The following is a 15,584-nucleotide window of genomic DNA, read 5'->3' as shown; positions in this document are numbered from 1 at the left end:
TAATATATAAACAGCACCTCAACTTTTGTTTATTACTGCTTTAGGTTAGTGTGTCTTGATGAAAACTATAGAAGATGACAGTATTGTTTGGGAATCAAGAAACCAATAAAAAGTGCATAAAAATCCCTAATATTACTGTAATATTATACTTTATTAAATAGCACTTCAAATGCGTTGATTTTTGTTCAAGAATCCAATAAAAAGAGCTCCCCCCAAAATATTACTTTAATTACTATACTTTAATTATTTAACAGCATTTTGTTTTCTTTATTTATGATCAAATAACCAATGAAACTGGACATTTTTCCCCAATATTGATGCAATTATTATATTTAATTAAATTTTCTTGTTTTTTTTGATCAAGAAACCCATAAAGAAGCGCACACATTTTTATTTATCTAAATAACAGAACATAAATGTTCTTGATTTATAAACAAGAAACAATAAAAAGTGCACATATATTATTTTACTAATATCAATAAAACTATTACACCTTTTATTTATTTAACAACATTTAAATTTTCTTGATTGATGATCAAGAGACTAATAAAAAGTGCACACTTCCCCCCAGAAATTGTTGTAGTTATTATTAAACTCGATTTAATTTTCTCTGTCTGTCTGTTTTTCTTTATTTATAATTTCTGTCATGTTGCAATTAAATGCATATTGTTACAAAACCACAGTTTTAAAAAATGCATTAGTCAGAAAAGATATTTTTGTTATCTTTCGTTGAAAACATCAAAAATAATTATGAAACAATCTGAAAATCAGACTGATTTCAAATGTTTGTAACTAAAATTACAAACATTTTAACCAACAGGTGATTTAGAGCTGCGCTTAATGGCCATTGCATTCAAAGATCAATTTGAATATATAAAAATAATAATAAATAAATTACTTTTTAGGCCATTTCTGTAACAAACACACACATATTTCCATTGACTTCTATTGCTTCTACACACAGCTATGTGTAAATACTACACACACATTAACCCTAACAGAACCATTTTTTTTAGCTGATCTGACGCTCCAGTACTTTGTGGAGTTCGGTGGTCTCGGTCCTGAATCCTCGAACGCCTCGGTCTCTGAAATTGGCCAGAATGGGACGCAACCTCACGCCGTCCGCCGGCAGGGAGCCCTCGATAGCTTTACACAACTACAACACACACCAGAGCCAGAAATCAGCTTGGTTATATATTATTATATTTTGGATGTGATTAATCATTTTACAGCACTAAACAAAAATGCAGTAAAAAGAAGGAAATGTTATTATAATCTAATACACCTTTAACTATTTTTTTTTTTCTAACAGTGACACACCTTTAATAATCTTAAGAATGGTTTTCTGCTACAAATAAAATGTTGTTCAATGGGAAGTTTCTATGGATGTTCAAGGTTGAACTATAATATCAATAAAGGAGCTCTTGAATATCATTTCTGTGTGATTGATGAACTCTCACCTCTTTCAGCGAAACGACCCCGACAAGTCGTCCGATGCTGGTGACGTAAGCGTAATCCAGATTCAACACAGAAAACATGGTGTGAGTCTGTCCGAGAGGAGACAATACAGATGTTAACTGGGGAAATCAGAGCAAACCACGTATTTCTTCCAATTCTCAAATAAAGTTTAGGGATTTATGTGACATTCTGCATCAATAACAACACATTTACTGAAATTAACTCCAGAAACTTGACTCATCATTATAATGACGTCACTATTTTGTCTGCAGACTAAAGCAAAACACACACACACACACACACCTTGTGCAGTGAAGTGCGCTCCAACAGCTGGAAGGGGGCGGGGTCAATCTTGCAGTTGTTGAAGTTCACCTGCTCGTCAAGCTGTTGCTCCTCCCACTCCTCGACCTGCACTCACAGCCAGAGATACTGTACGTGTGTGTGTGTGTGTGTGTGTGAGAGAGAGAGAGAGAGAGAGAGAGAGAGTGAGAGTGAGAGAGAGTGTGTGTGTGTGTGTGTGTGTTGAAATGTCCTCACCTCTTGAAGTACCGTTTCATCATCCTCTGTTTCTGGGTCATCCTGGAAAAAGATGGAGACTTTTTTTTATGGATTTGTGATTTAATAAAATCTTATTATCAAAAAACATTGATGGCTTAAAACATTAACAATTAAATCATTTTAAAAAAATGTAACCATATGATTTTTATTAGATTTTTTGCCAAACAAATTGCTGCAAAGCTTGAAGAAAAATGGTCATAATCCTTAATAAATTAAGTTTTAATAATTGCATTATTATTATTATCATCACAGACTAGTTGATTGATTGTACAGACCTACTTTTAAATAATTAATCCAAAATATACTAAATTCTACTGTAAATTCCATTTTTATAACTTGATATTTTCCACATCACAGAAATCATAGAGCTCTACATATGCTAGATTTATACACATACTTACAAAATGAAATAAAAGGTGCACACTTCAAAACGTTCACTAGAAACATTTCTAGAGCACATGAATGTGTGTGTGTGTGTGTGTGTGTGTGTGTGGGATGTCTCACCTCCATTGCCTTAATGTCAGGACGAGAACAGAAGAACTTCTTCAAGCTCAGGCCAGAATCATAAAGACCTGAACAGACAGAATAAAATGAATCCATATCTATGCATGTGCTATGAAGTAAGTAATTTATGCATCTCAACTGAAGTTGCAATAATAGTGTTTAATTGCAGATTAAACTATCCAGCTCATATTTAATGGTTTATATGGTTTCTTTTACAATGTGTTTTTACAGCATCGAGCAATGTAGCCATTCACAGAAATATCTGTTGTGCTGTGTAGAAAGCTTCCCTAATTATAATGTAACTTTGTGAGATCATAAATTAACATAGCATTTAACATAACTCAGTATTACTTGTAATATCTTTCTCATTGACAGACGGCTTCTTCAGAGGAGATTCAGTGGACGCCGGATCAGTGAAAGTGGATGCAGACTCTTCTGTGGACGTCTATAACACACACACACACACATATACATAAATCCATAATCAGCACTTAGATATTTATATAACTAGATATTTGTGATGCAAATCAGTGCTTGCAGGAGTAGAATAATTTTAAAGTTACATAATAAGTGACATAAACCCTCAGTACACAGAGACAACTACAACACACCAAAAATAAAATATAAATAAAAATACAGATATATATATATATATATATATATATATATATATATATATATATATATATATATATATATATATATATATATATATATATACACAAAATTATGGAAGGTATTTTAGATTTATTTTTTCAATACTTGTCCACATATCTGTATTTTTATTTATATTTTATTTTTGGTGTGTTGTAGTTGTCTCTGTGTACTGAGGGTTTATGTCACTTATTATATTTGGCAATAAAGCTTTTTCTGATTCTGATTAAAAAACAGCTGTTCTTATTATAATAGTCAAACGTTCACGGTCAGACCTGGAAGTGAACATTGTAGCTGAAAGGCATGGTGGACGCATTTTCCTCTCGCAGGTTCTGTGATCGCTGCTTTAAGAGTGCAAGTAACTGAGCACGCTCAACTGAGCCCAGCAAGAGCATCGACTCTGAAAGACGCAATGAGATCAGACAGAAAGTTCAGGAACAGATCGATAAATACACACATCACATTTATTTCATATGCTGCTGGCTTGCAGTAAAACTGCATTCCTGGTGTGAACTGTACATGTCTAGAGATTTAAAATCTAATATTTGTTTAGCACTTTTGACAATATATGCAGTTTCAGAGCAGCTCTACAGGGAGATTTTTTTCTAAATTATCAAAACAATAAAAATAATAAAAGTATGCACACTTCAAAACGTTCACTAGAAACTTTTCTAGAGTGTGTGTGTGTGTTGGATGTCTCACCTCCAAATATTTTTGTAGTTAATATATATATATATATATATATATATATATATATATATATATATATAGATGATTTACAAAAATAATTACAAAATATATCCGTGCAAATAATACATTACATTAAATAAATAACATTTAAAAATAATTACAATTAAAATAAATTTTATTTTTAATAACAATGAAAAGTAAGAAAATACTAAATTCTTTTAATAATGTTATGTTGATTTGATATGTCCTTTCAACAGAGTATGTCTCGTGAATATTAATTAGGTTACATGACAGTCCCTAGCAATGCCCACATGAATTTATCAAATATTAGGATATAAGGAAATAATGTGTGTGCGTGTGTGTGTGTGTGTGTGTGTGTGTGTGTGTGTTTGTACCTGCGGACTTCACCAATGGCAGTGTTTTCAGATTTCCTGAGCGTAGGATCTTGAATATTTCTCGGTAGTTGGAGTTCAGCGTGATATAACGAACTTCTCTTTTCATAAAGTCACCCACATGAATATTATACTTACTACAGAAAGAGAAAGGTAATTGTGAAAAATTGACTAAAAAGAAAACATGAAAAAACACTTTAAGTGTTTATTTTACTGCACTTTACCTATTTGCGTCCGTAGATTACAATACAGATCTCAGTTTAAAGAATTTTTTCTCCACTTCAGCAGCACTTACATACACCAAAAACTAAGAGTTTTATTCCTCTCTATATTCTGAATGCTTTTATAGAGAGGTTTGTTCATATATCAATTACATTGAATTATAGAGCTTTTTATTCCTAAAAATGTAGAGAAAATGCATAATTTTTAAAGGCAGTGAGTTTTTTTATCCACTTTAGCAGCACTTACATACACCAAAACTTTGAGTTTTATTCCTCTCTATATTCTGAATGTTTTTATAGAGAGGTTTGTACATATATGTATTACATTGAATTATAGAGCTTTTTATTCCTAAAAATGTAGAGAAAACGCATAAGTTTTAAAGGCAGTGAGTTTTTTATCCACTTTAGCAGCACTTACATACACCAAAACTTAGAGTTTTATTCCTCTCTATATTCTGAAGGTTTGTACTAAAGGGTTTGTTCATATTTTAGTAACATGCAATTATAGAGCTTTTTATTCCTAAAAATATGGAGAAAATGCATAATTTTTAAGACATTGTGTTTTTTTTTTTTTACTTTAGCAGCACTTACATACACCTAAACTTAGAGTTTTATTCCTCTCTATATTCAGAAGGATTTTACTGTGGGGTTTGTTCATATATCATTCACACTCACTTATAGACCAGTTTATTTGTAAAAACATGGTGGACATTAGTTTTTCTGACTGTTGACATGATTTTCTGATGTATGGAGTGATAAAAACTAAAATCCAAAATCCTCTCAATAAAAACCTTTAACTCTAATATGTCAACAAAATTAAATAAGAATTTTGAACCTTTCTTCATCCAAAATTCACATTTATTTTCTTGAAATAATTGCAAATGAGTGCATATTAATTATATAATGCCTCATTTGCGTATTTAAACATAACATTTCAGAAAACTTGTGATACAAAACATTTGTGATTCTTAATATAAACAATCAAATTGGGAATTATGGTGATTTGTTTATATTTGGTACATTTTTGATCCTATTCATGTTGCCTCAAACTCAGTTTATCAAATACAATTTAACTGCCTTTATAAAATGTAACGCTTTTTGTTAAGTACTTGTAATGTGCATGCTGCAGTATAATTGAGAATGCTGTGTAAACTACAATCAAATGTACTCTATATATTTTTTGTATTATGTACACTTTAAAAACATAACCAAAGTGTTTACGAAACCCTTGAAAATAAGTTGAAATAAACTGCTAAGAAAAGTTTTGGTGGTGCACAGGATGAGTGAAATTTGAAATAGAAAAAAAAAAGTTTAAATGTTTGGACAAAGAGACTCACTTGCGGTGGCCCCAGCTGAGCATGGGCAGGTAAGGCAGTTTTTTTATGCGGATAACTTTGTCGTAGATGGACGGCTGAAGAGTCTGCGAGATCATGTTGGCAAGAATCACAGAGATGAGGATGGGCAGAGCGTAATTGATCTGACCCGTCAACTCCATCATGATCACACCGGTTGAGAGCGTGTGAGTGACTCCAGCCGTTAACGCTGCCGCTCCTACACACAGGAGAGAGTTACTACTTTTTAAAAGCTAAGTCAATGCTTAATTTATGGATAGTATTCAGATTTAATGGATGTCTAGCTTCTCACCTACGACAGCATACACTCCGGGCATTATAGGGTATATGTGTCCATCCATGTTAAAGCCATTTGGAAACAATGTGGCCAAACCTTCACCCACCAAACGTCCAAACGCAGCACCTGAAACACACACACGTATGCATTCCCTTTAATCTGAGACTCATTATATGAAAAGATACTGTTAAGAATGACCGAATTAAAGGTCCGTTCACACCAAGAATCATGACATGACTTTTGAGTTATTCCAATATATCTTAAGTGCATATCAGCACTTTAAATGCTCCAGATCATTAACGTTGAGTAATTTCTGATCGGCTGTTAATTTTTCTATTGTTCATTGGCTGGAAAAAAATTACTCTGAATGTCATTCCAATAATATCATTCTAATGTTTCATTATTGTGATAGTTGTGGTGTGGACAGATTTTTTGGGATTTTTTATAAACATACGGTTTTAATTATAATTACAGTTATCATCCTTGGTGTGAACACACCTTAAAAAGGTGGAAATGCACCAAAAATATATATATAATTATAATCTTTTGAGAAAACACACAAACACATACCAATGACAAAAATGGGAACGAAGGAACCACATGGTATAGGAAGGGTTATAGAAATAGCAGACATCCAGAACTACATAACAGACAAGAGTAATGCTCATTAAAACAAAACACACACACACACACACATGCAACTGCATGATGCATCAAAAGTTAAACATTACATGAAGTCTTTAAAGCAAACGTATTTCTGAATAAAGAAGAGTTTAGTTTCTTTAGTTATAGTTTGAGGACAAACTAGTGTGTCTGTGTATACTTACCTTCATGATGACGAAGATGGAGAGAATGATGAAGACGTTAGCCTCCGGATGTTTCCAGGCGGCTAAGTGATCGTCATGATCAAAGTCTGCTACGATGCCATGATTTGACCAGGTGCGATGATCAAAAAATGAAATCAAGGATTCCCTTTGTGTAAGCTATAAATGGTGAGGAAATGATGTCATAAACCAAAAACATCTTTAGACTTTCATTTAAAAGAATAGCATTGCCAAAAATGAACATTAGTTGAAAATGTGCTGATCCAATATAAGTTTGTTTCTTCATCAGGTTTGTAGAAATGTAGCATTGCATCAGTGTCTCATCAATGGATGCTCTGCGGTGAATGGGTGCCGTCAGAATGAAAGTCCAAACAGCTGAAACAAATCCAGCATTAAGACGTTTTAACCTAAAATATGAGTTTATAATCCATAATAACACTTCCTCCAGTGAAAAAGTGCATCTGCTGTTGTTTAGAGCTGTTTAAACGCTGCTTGATCTGTGCAGATTTCTCGCCTGATTCAGACCAGAACACTTTTTCACTGGAGGAAGTGTTATTATGGATTAGACTCTGTGTTTGAGTTAAAATCATCTTAATGCTGGATGTGTTTCAGGTTTTGTCTTCTCCAGATGTTCACTGATGGACTGTGGAGTGCTGTGGATTATTGTGATGTTTTTATCAGACTCTCATTCTGACGGCACCCATTCACTGCAGAGCATCCATTGATGAGACACTGATGCAGTGCTACATTTCTACAAACCTGATGAAGAAACAGATGAACTGAGGATGAAGACATTTACAGCTGATTTTCATTTTAGGGTGAACTTTTACTTCAGAAAGACTTTGGCTTTCACGTTTCATTTAACTGCTAATTGTGCATGTACTGTATTTAGATAAGGCATGCTATTATAGTGTATGACTACATTCGCTGCTAATGGAGCATTTTATTGCCTCATTTTCAATGACTGATTAATTAGAGAGAACCAGAGTCAGCGTATGAGAGAGAATTGAAGTGTCATTCTCTATTTTAGGTGAATGCATGTTGTTGAATGATGAAGAATGATTAATGAATGTCATCTGTTATGGATTTAACAGACTGGGAAACCAGCACGTTTTGTGTAGTGTGTGTGTGTGTGTGTGTGTGTGTGTCACCTGTCCAGCCATGAACTGCCCAAAGCCCAGAGGAAAAGTGAGCGTTGAAATCAGCACAGAGACCAAAGCAGAATATAAGAAACAACTAGAAACAAAACAAATAGAGTTAAATGCATGAACACTGGCATGTTTGACTGGTTATTTAAGAGAAGACACAGCACAGACAGCAAATGAAGATCAAACAAACATTTTAGCTTCCGCTGTAAGAATCCCTTACTTCTTCATGAGGAAGCTGTTCGTGGCTTTCTGCTTCTTCACAAACAGAGTAATCTTTCCATACAAATACACAAAGAGGGCACCGCCAAAGCCACATACAATCCTGCAGAGAGAAAACCTTTGTGCGTTAAAGCCACAAACCATGTGTTACAGTGATTATACCCACAGTCAGCTCCTTGTAAAGCAGTATCTATTCTGAGCTTTCCCAAGAACTGTTTTTTTTTTTGTCTAAACATCTGAAAATGCTGCTTGTGTCACAAAACAAACTATATTCTCACTATACTATACATGCAAGCCTTAATATTTTTTTCTTTTATTTTGTGTGCTACTGTAATGACTTGCACACCTTTAAACTTTATGCATATGCTATCTTTTCATTTTATACTTTTTACTACGCTCCTTTCATTTCTTTCATTCTGAGACCATTCATTCCTGATATATCAAATAAACACAAAGAAATGGCAAGTAAAACATTTAATTAAACATGAAATATAATTTGCTTGTAAAACATGCTCTAAAAATATTTATTTTATTTACACACACACACACACACACACACACACACACATACATACTTATATACATACATACATATATATATATATATATATATATACTGTATGAATAAATGTAACTAAAATTAATAGACATTAATCTGCATTTAGTGAAACATTCATGTGAAAAAAAAAGAGGGAGAACCAGTGTTATTATCAGTGTCTAAAACTAAAACCATGAACACATTGTAATTATAAAAATAAAGTAAAATAAAGTGAAATAAAGTAAAACTGATTTCACTTTTTAAAAATTAACTAGTTTTATTTCTGCTAATCCTAAAGGCAACATTTGTCAATTTTATTAGGTTTAACTGAAATTAATGAAATAATTAATACTGAAATAAAAAGGTATAAAAGGTGCATATAGACTGTAACTTAAAATTCAAATGAAAACAGAATTTTGGTAAAAAAAAAAATAAAAAAAAAAAACCAATTTCTTAATTAAACTTTAAAAGCATCTCAGTCATATTAAAATAGCACTACTGACCCCATCGCAGCGAAGACAGGAAGCTCCTTCAGGTCAAAAGGAAACTCCAACCTGTATTTCGTTGCATAAAGAGCCATAAGAGTATCTGAGAGAGAGAGAGAGAGAGAGAGAGAGAGAGAGAGAGAGAGAGAGAGAGAGAGAGAGAGAGAGAGAGAGAGAGTGAGAGAGAGAGAGAGAGAGAGAGAGAGAGAGAGAGAGAGACAGAGACTCAAGTCACTATCGTCTGTGCATTTCATACAAGTACAAACAAATAAGATCCTTTGTTGGTGTTAAAACTGCTGTAACACACAGCCAGCTGTGGCTCAACACTTTATCAACACACACACACAAACACACACCTTCCTGTTTGTTCCACACCGGCAGAAGTCTGAAGATGAAGGCACCGAACGTAGCAGACAGAAACCCACGCCAGTAGTTTCGTGCGACGAAAAACATAGATGTGATCTCTAAGCTGAATAACGCACCTGAAACACACACACACACACACACACACATACACACACACACATGTTTGTTTTTGTGTAAAGTGTGTTCATCCCATAGGTGTAATGGTTTTTATTCTGTAGAAACTGTATATTCTATCGCCCTTCACCAACCCTACACCTAACCCTAACCCTCACAGGAAACTTTGTGCATTATTACTTTCTCAAAAAAACTCATTCTGTATGATTTATAAGTGTTTTGAAAAATGGGGACATGGGTTATGTCCTCATAAGTCACCCTCTCCTTGTAATACCTGTGTCATAACCATGTCATTATACAGAGTTGTGTCCTGACATGTCACAAAAACATGCCCACACTCTCTCTCTCTCCCCCTCACACACACACACATGCACACACACACACACACTCACACACTCACACACTCTCTATCTCTCTCTCTCTCTCTCTCTCTCTCACACTCTCTCTCTCTCACACACACACACTCACACACTCTCTATCTCTCTCTCTCTCTCTCTCACACTCTCTCTCTCTCACACACACACACACACTCTCTCACCTCCGATAGGAGAAGCGAAGCAGCAGCCGATTCCCACAGCACATCCCACCGTCAGCATCTCCTTGTTTCTGGCCTCATTCTGTTCAACACACACAAGTCCTAAACACACCGCGGATCTACTTCAGTGAACGCTATAAAGAAGGTTTCAAGTACCTTATAAATGCTACTGAAGAGAGACATGAATTTGCAGAGGACAGATGCACATATGCTGCCGATGTGCACAAACGGACCCTACAGGACAGAAAACACACACAACTACATCACAACATGCTGAAGAAGACAAGACCACACAAACATCTTTTTTTTAGGTTTTTTTTTTAAATAGAGTGATAGAGAGAAAAAACTTCAAGACTAAATTTGCACACTTGAAACTGATAAAAAGCACAAACAGTTCTGTCCTCCAGAGGGCGCACAAATGTAAAGGAATTTTAGTTTTTGCATAAAAATAACAATGCTTTATAAATATGTGTGGATGCAGTTTATTTATTTTTTAAATATATTTTTTTATTTATTAAAAATAACAATGCTTCATAAATATGTGTGGATGCAGTTTATTTATTTTTAAAATATATTTATTTATTAAAAATAACAATGCTTCATAAATATGTGTGGATGCAGTTTATTTATTTTTTAAATATATTTATTTATTAAAAATAACAATGCTTCATAAATATGTGTTGATGCAATTTATTTATTTTTTAAATGTATTTATTTATTAATTAAAAATAACAATGCTTTATAAATATGTGCGGATGCAGTTTATTTATTTTTAAAATGTATTTATTTATTTATTAAAAATAACAATGCTTCATAAATATGTGTGGATGCAATTTATTTATTTATTTTTGTTAGTGAGTGAATGTGTGTGTGTGTGTGTGTGTGTGCGTGCACGCGCGCGCGTATGTGTGTGTGTGTGAGAGAGTACGAGTGCATGTTAGTGAGTGACTGTGTGTGTGTGTGTGTGTGTGTGTGTGTGTGTGTGTGTGTGTATGTGTGTGTATGCAAGTGAGTGAGTGAGTGAGTGAGTGAGTGTGTGTGTGTGTGTGTGTGTGTGTGTGTTTACCTCTTTCCCCACAGGTAATTCACTTCCGAGCACACAGGTCAGACTGATGACTTTGGACACTAATGTGTTGAACGTGAGATATTCGGGCAGCATCACACCTCTCAGACACGTCTTCATTTCAGGAATTCCAGACCCTGAGCCACACAAACACTTAAGGTTACTATATAAAGAATCACAGAAAGAGTTCATCAGAGACAAAGCTATTTGAAAGGCTCATGAGGGATGTTTTCCTCCATACTCTATATATTTTGTGAATGTGTGCATCTCACCGGCTGCCTGAATTGATACTATGTTTGCGAATCCTGCCGCGAAACACATCAGAAACAAAGAATATGCGACCCACGCCAAATACTGCAGTAAAACATGACTGTCTGCCAAGATTGTAGATCCACCTGTGTGCTGTAGAGAGAGAGACAGTCATGAGTATCCGATTTTATAACAATTATAACAATTTGGGAGAGACATATACTTGAAAAATATATAATAAAATATATAATAAAATGTATATATATATATCAAATATATATCATATATATTTAGTTTTGTAAAAAAAATATGTATATATTTATATTTATATACTAATATGGGGTGAAAAAATAACTTTAATCAAATAAAAAACTAAATGAATAAATTGTATTATTTACAAATCACAATTGTAGCTCTCAACATTTACCTGTGGCTATAACTTTATTATGACTCTAATTTATTTTATAGTCTCAAGCATTCAGAAATCATGCGAAAGGAAACTAAGCAGTTTTACTATGATAAAACCATGGTTTATTTTTGTAAGGGTTGTGATATGCACGTTTTTTGTTGAAAAAATTATAAAGCCTGTGTCATCTATAGCAAAAAGGTGTCCAAAAATGAAAGATTTAGTGAATATTTGAATGAAATGTTTGGTCAGTATCCTAAACAAGGATTTGATTGTCCTGTAAGTGTAACAGCAGCAATCACATGGCATTTGTAATAACATGTACATAACATTGTTTATTTTGTATTTGCCTACATTATGTACTTTAACAGTGTTATTATTAACCAATCATTATTGCCTCACTATTTTTTATATAATATATTTTAAGCCATTTTAAAGGCTATTGATGGCTTAAGTCTGTTTTTATAGCAACAACAACAACAACAACAAAAATATTACAGTATATTAATACTTTGTAAATTATTAGAGTTTGGGGATCGCAAATCATTTTAATCAGTTCGGGAGTTCAAAGCGGATTCGCGAATCATTTGAGTCAGTTTGGGAGTTCGTAGCGGGATCGCGAAACATTTGAGTCAGTTATGGGGATCGCGAATCATTTGAGTCAGTTCGGAAGTTCGTAGCGGGATCGCGAATCATTTGAGTCAGTTATGGGGATCGCGAATCATTTGAGTCAGTTTGGGAGTTCGGAGCGGGTTCGCGAATCATTTGAGTCAGTTATGGGGATCGCGAATCATTTGAGTCAGTTTGGGAGTTCGGATCGGCTTCGCGAATCCTTTGAGTCAGTTTGGGGATCGCGAATCATTTGAGTCAGTTCGGAAGTTCGTAGCGGGATCGCGAAACATTTGAGTCAGTTATGGGGATCGCGAATCATTTGAATCAGTTTGGCAGTTTGGAGCGGGATCGCGAATCATTTGAGTCAGTTATGGGGATCGCGAATCATTTGAGTCAGTTTGGCAGTTCGTAGCGGGATCGCGAATCATTTGAGTCAGTTCGGGAGTTCGTAGAGGGATCGCGAATCATTTGAGTCAATCATGGGGATCGCGAATCATTTGAGTCAGTTTGGCAGTTCGGAGCAGGATCGCGAATCAATAGAGTCAGTTATGGGATCACGAATCATTTGAATCAGTTTGGGAGTTCGTAGCGGGATCGCAAATCATTTGAGTCAATCATGGGGATCGCGAATCATTTGAGTCAGTTTGGCAGTTCGTAGCGGGATCGCGAATCATTTGAGTCAGTTCGGGAGTTCGTAGCGGGATCGCGAATCATTTGAGTCAATCATGGGGATCGCGAATCATTTGAGTCAGTTTGGCAGTTCGGAGCAGGATCGCGAATCAATAGAGTCAGTTATGGGGATCACTAATCATTTGAATCAGTTTGGGAGTTCGTAGAGGGAACCCTGGGGTGGCAGCAGGGGTGGCAATTAATTAATTAATTAGCTCATTTGAAACAGAGAGGGTGCCCTGTTACATTTACAACACTTCACTGAAGACATATTTTTCAATGAATTACTGATAATAATTATTGATTTAAATATGATTATGTAATAAAAATATATAGAAAAAGTAGTAATTCAAAGTCATTCAGTTCTGAATTAAAAAAAAATAACATAAACAATACTTCATAAATACTTCATTTCAGTAATATGTGTTTTATGTCATATTGAATTCTGAATGGTCCTAAAAAATATATATATATGAATTATTTGCTTCTTGAAAACAAACAAATAAGTTATCATCAAAAATAATGTCAGAGAAACTTTTAAAGCTCCAGAAAAAAAAGGTTTATTTTCTAGTTCTCTAGAAAAAAAGAAAATCTATAATAAACATCGGGAACATTTTAAATACAACCTTGTAGATCTACTGGCTAATTCTGACATTGATACACACTCACCTTCTGTGAAGTTGTCGACGAAGACATCCATGACAAAGCTGATCACTGCCATGATGAACCCCAGGATCATGAGGAAGATCCAGTCTGCTCCGATGAACGACACAAAGAGCCGCTGAAAGTGTGAGGCCCAGGCTACACACACACACACACACACAGAGAGAGAGAGAGAGAGAGAGAGAGAGAGAGAGAGAGAACTACATTACCCCACAATGCATCAGCATACACCTGGCACAGCTTTACCTGCAATGGCCCAATAGAGGGCGTGCTGTTCACACTGACACAAATTATTGTTTATATATTGCTAAAATATAATTTTTTTAAATATGCATTTTCATTTATATTTTATAGCCTAAATGTATTAATATATTGCTTTAATTAATTTAAATTACTGAAGTGGGATTAACGCTTTAGTGCTGTTGAAACATTGTGGCAGTGTTGTAGAAGCGTTGCTGTAACGTTGTCGATGCGGATTAACTCACCTCCACACTTCTGAGACCCACTGAGATCGGACAGAGATCCACCGCGGTCTTTCGAGGACGGGATGCATCTTTTGTGTAAACACCTCGTTCCTACAGGCACAGATATTCATTCAAAACTATATAATTTATAGCCAACCAACCAGAGTTCACTTTCAGCTACAGTTGTTACTACAGTAAAACCATAATAAATTGTAAGTTTGTTTAGTATTCTTTATCTTAACCTCTGGATTCCAGCACATCTCTTGTGTGTTTAACTGTGGGAATAAATAACAACTGTATATATATATATATATATATATATATATATATATAATTAAAAAATCCAGAGTTGTTACGTTAAGTTCGTTACGTACGCACGCGTGCGCGCGCGCCTTTATGACGGATGCCTGTTCAGAGAAAAGTCTGTCAGGATATTAAAGTAAGTTTTACCCATATATTTGTTGTTTTGTATCGAATTGCAGAACCATTATAGTTACTCACGCGTTAAAACAACACAAATAAGGAACTAGAAAATAAAAATCAGTACGTGCTCGATATTTACTTTTTTAGGCAAAAAAATGTATAAATAAAATAAAAATCCGCGATACTAAAGTGAATAGATACTCACACTGACGAAAATTACTCGCTATTGTGTATATATGTTACTATTACATGTTTAGGCTATGTGCTGTTGATTGTAGGCTAATTAGTTTATTGTTTTACTGACTTTGCTTATCTTCAGTAATTGCTTGAGAACTTATTAATTTTAATGATCGGGCTAGTATTAGTTTTTGCTGTAATATTGTGAGTTTTCACTGGTGTCTAAACTAATGGTATCATAACAACGTTATTTACACCAAAAACACTTTGCTGTTATTATAAAATGGTTTATTTTGTAATATAATACTTTGGTCATATATCTCCTCTCTGTGAGTGTGATGCGTGTTTGTTTTGGTAATTAAGAGTGCTATTAAAATAACTATTATTTGATATTTTTACAGTTTTTTTAAATTTTTGGTTTGATATTAATGCAGTATTCTTAGTCTGTGAGTATGGATAAATTATAAAAGTACATAAGGCACATTTATGTGATTATTTAATATACATTAATGTTATTGATTAT

The 15,584-nt window shown here is 34.2% G+C and overlaps 1 pseudogene; it reads right to left on the bottom strand.

Annotated features, from left to right (window-relative positions):
- Positions 1 to 1,012: 1,012 nt before the first annotated feature.
- LOC113085614 (chloride channel protein 2-like) overlaps positions 1,013 to 15,584 on the bottom strand; it is a 19,703-nt pseudogene continuing 5,131 nt past the window's right edge.

The sequence above is a fragment of the Carassius auratus genome, unplaced genomic scaffold (genome assembly GCF_003368295.1).
Source record: "Carassius auratus strain Wakin unplaced genomic scaffold, ASM336829v1 scaf_tig00042015, whole genome shotgun sequence".
Classification (NCBI taxonomy): domain Eukaryota; kingdom Metazoa; phylum Chordata; class Actinopteri; order Cypriniformes; family Cyprinidae; genus Carassius; species Carassius auratus.
This window is presented reverse-complemented; position numbering and strand designations above follow the sequence as displayed.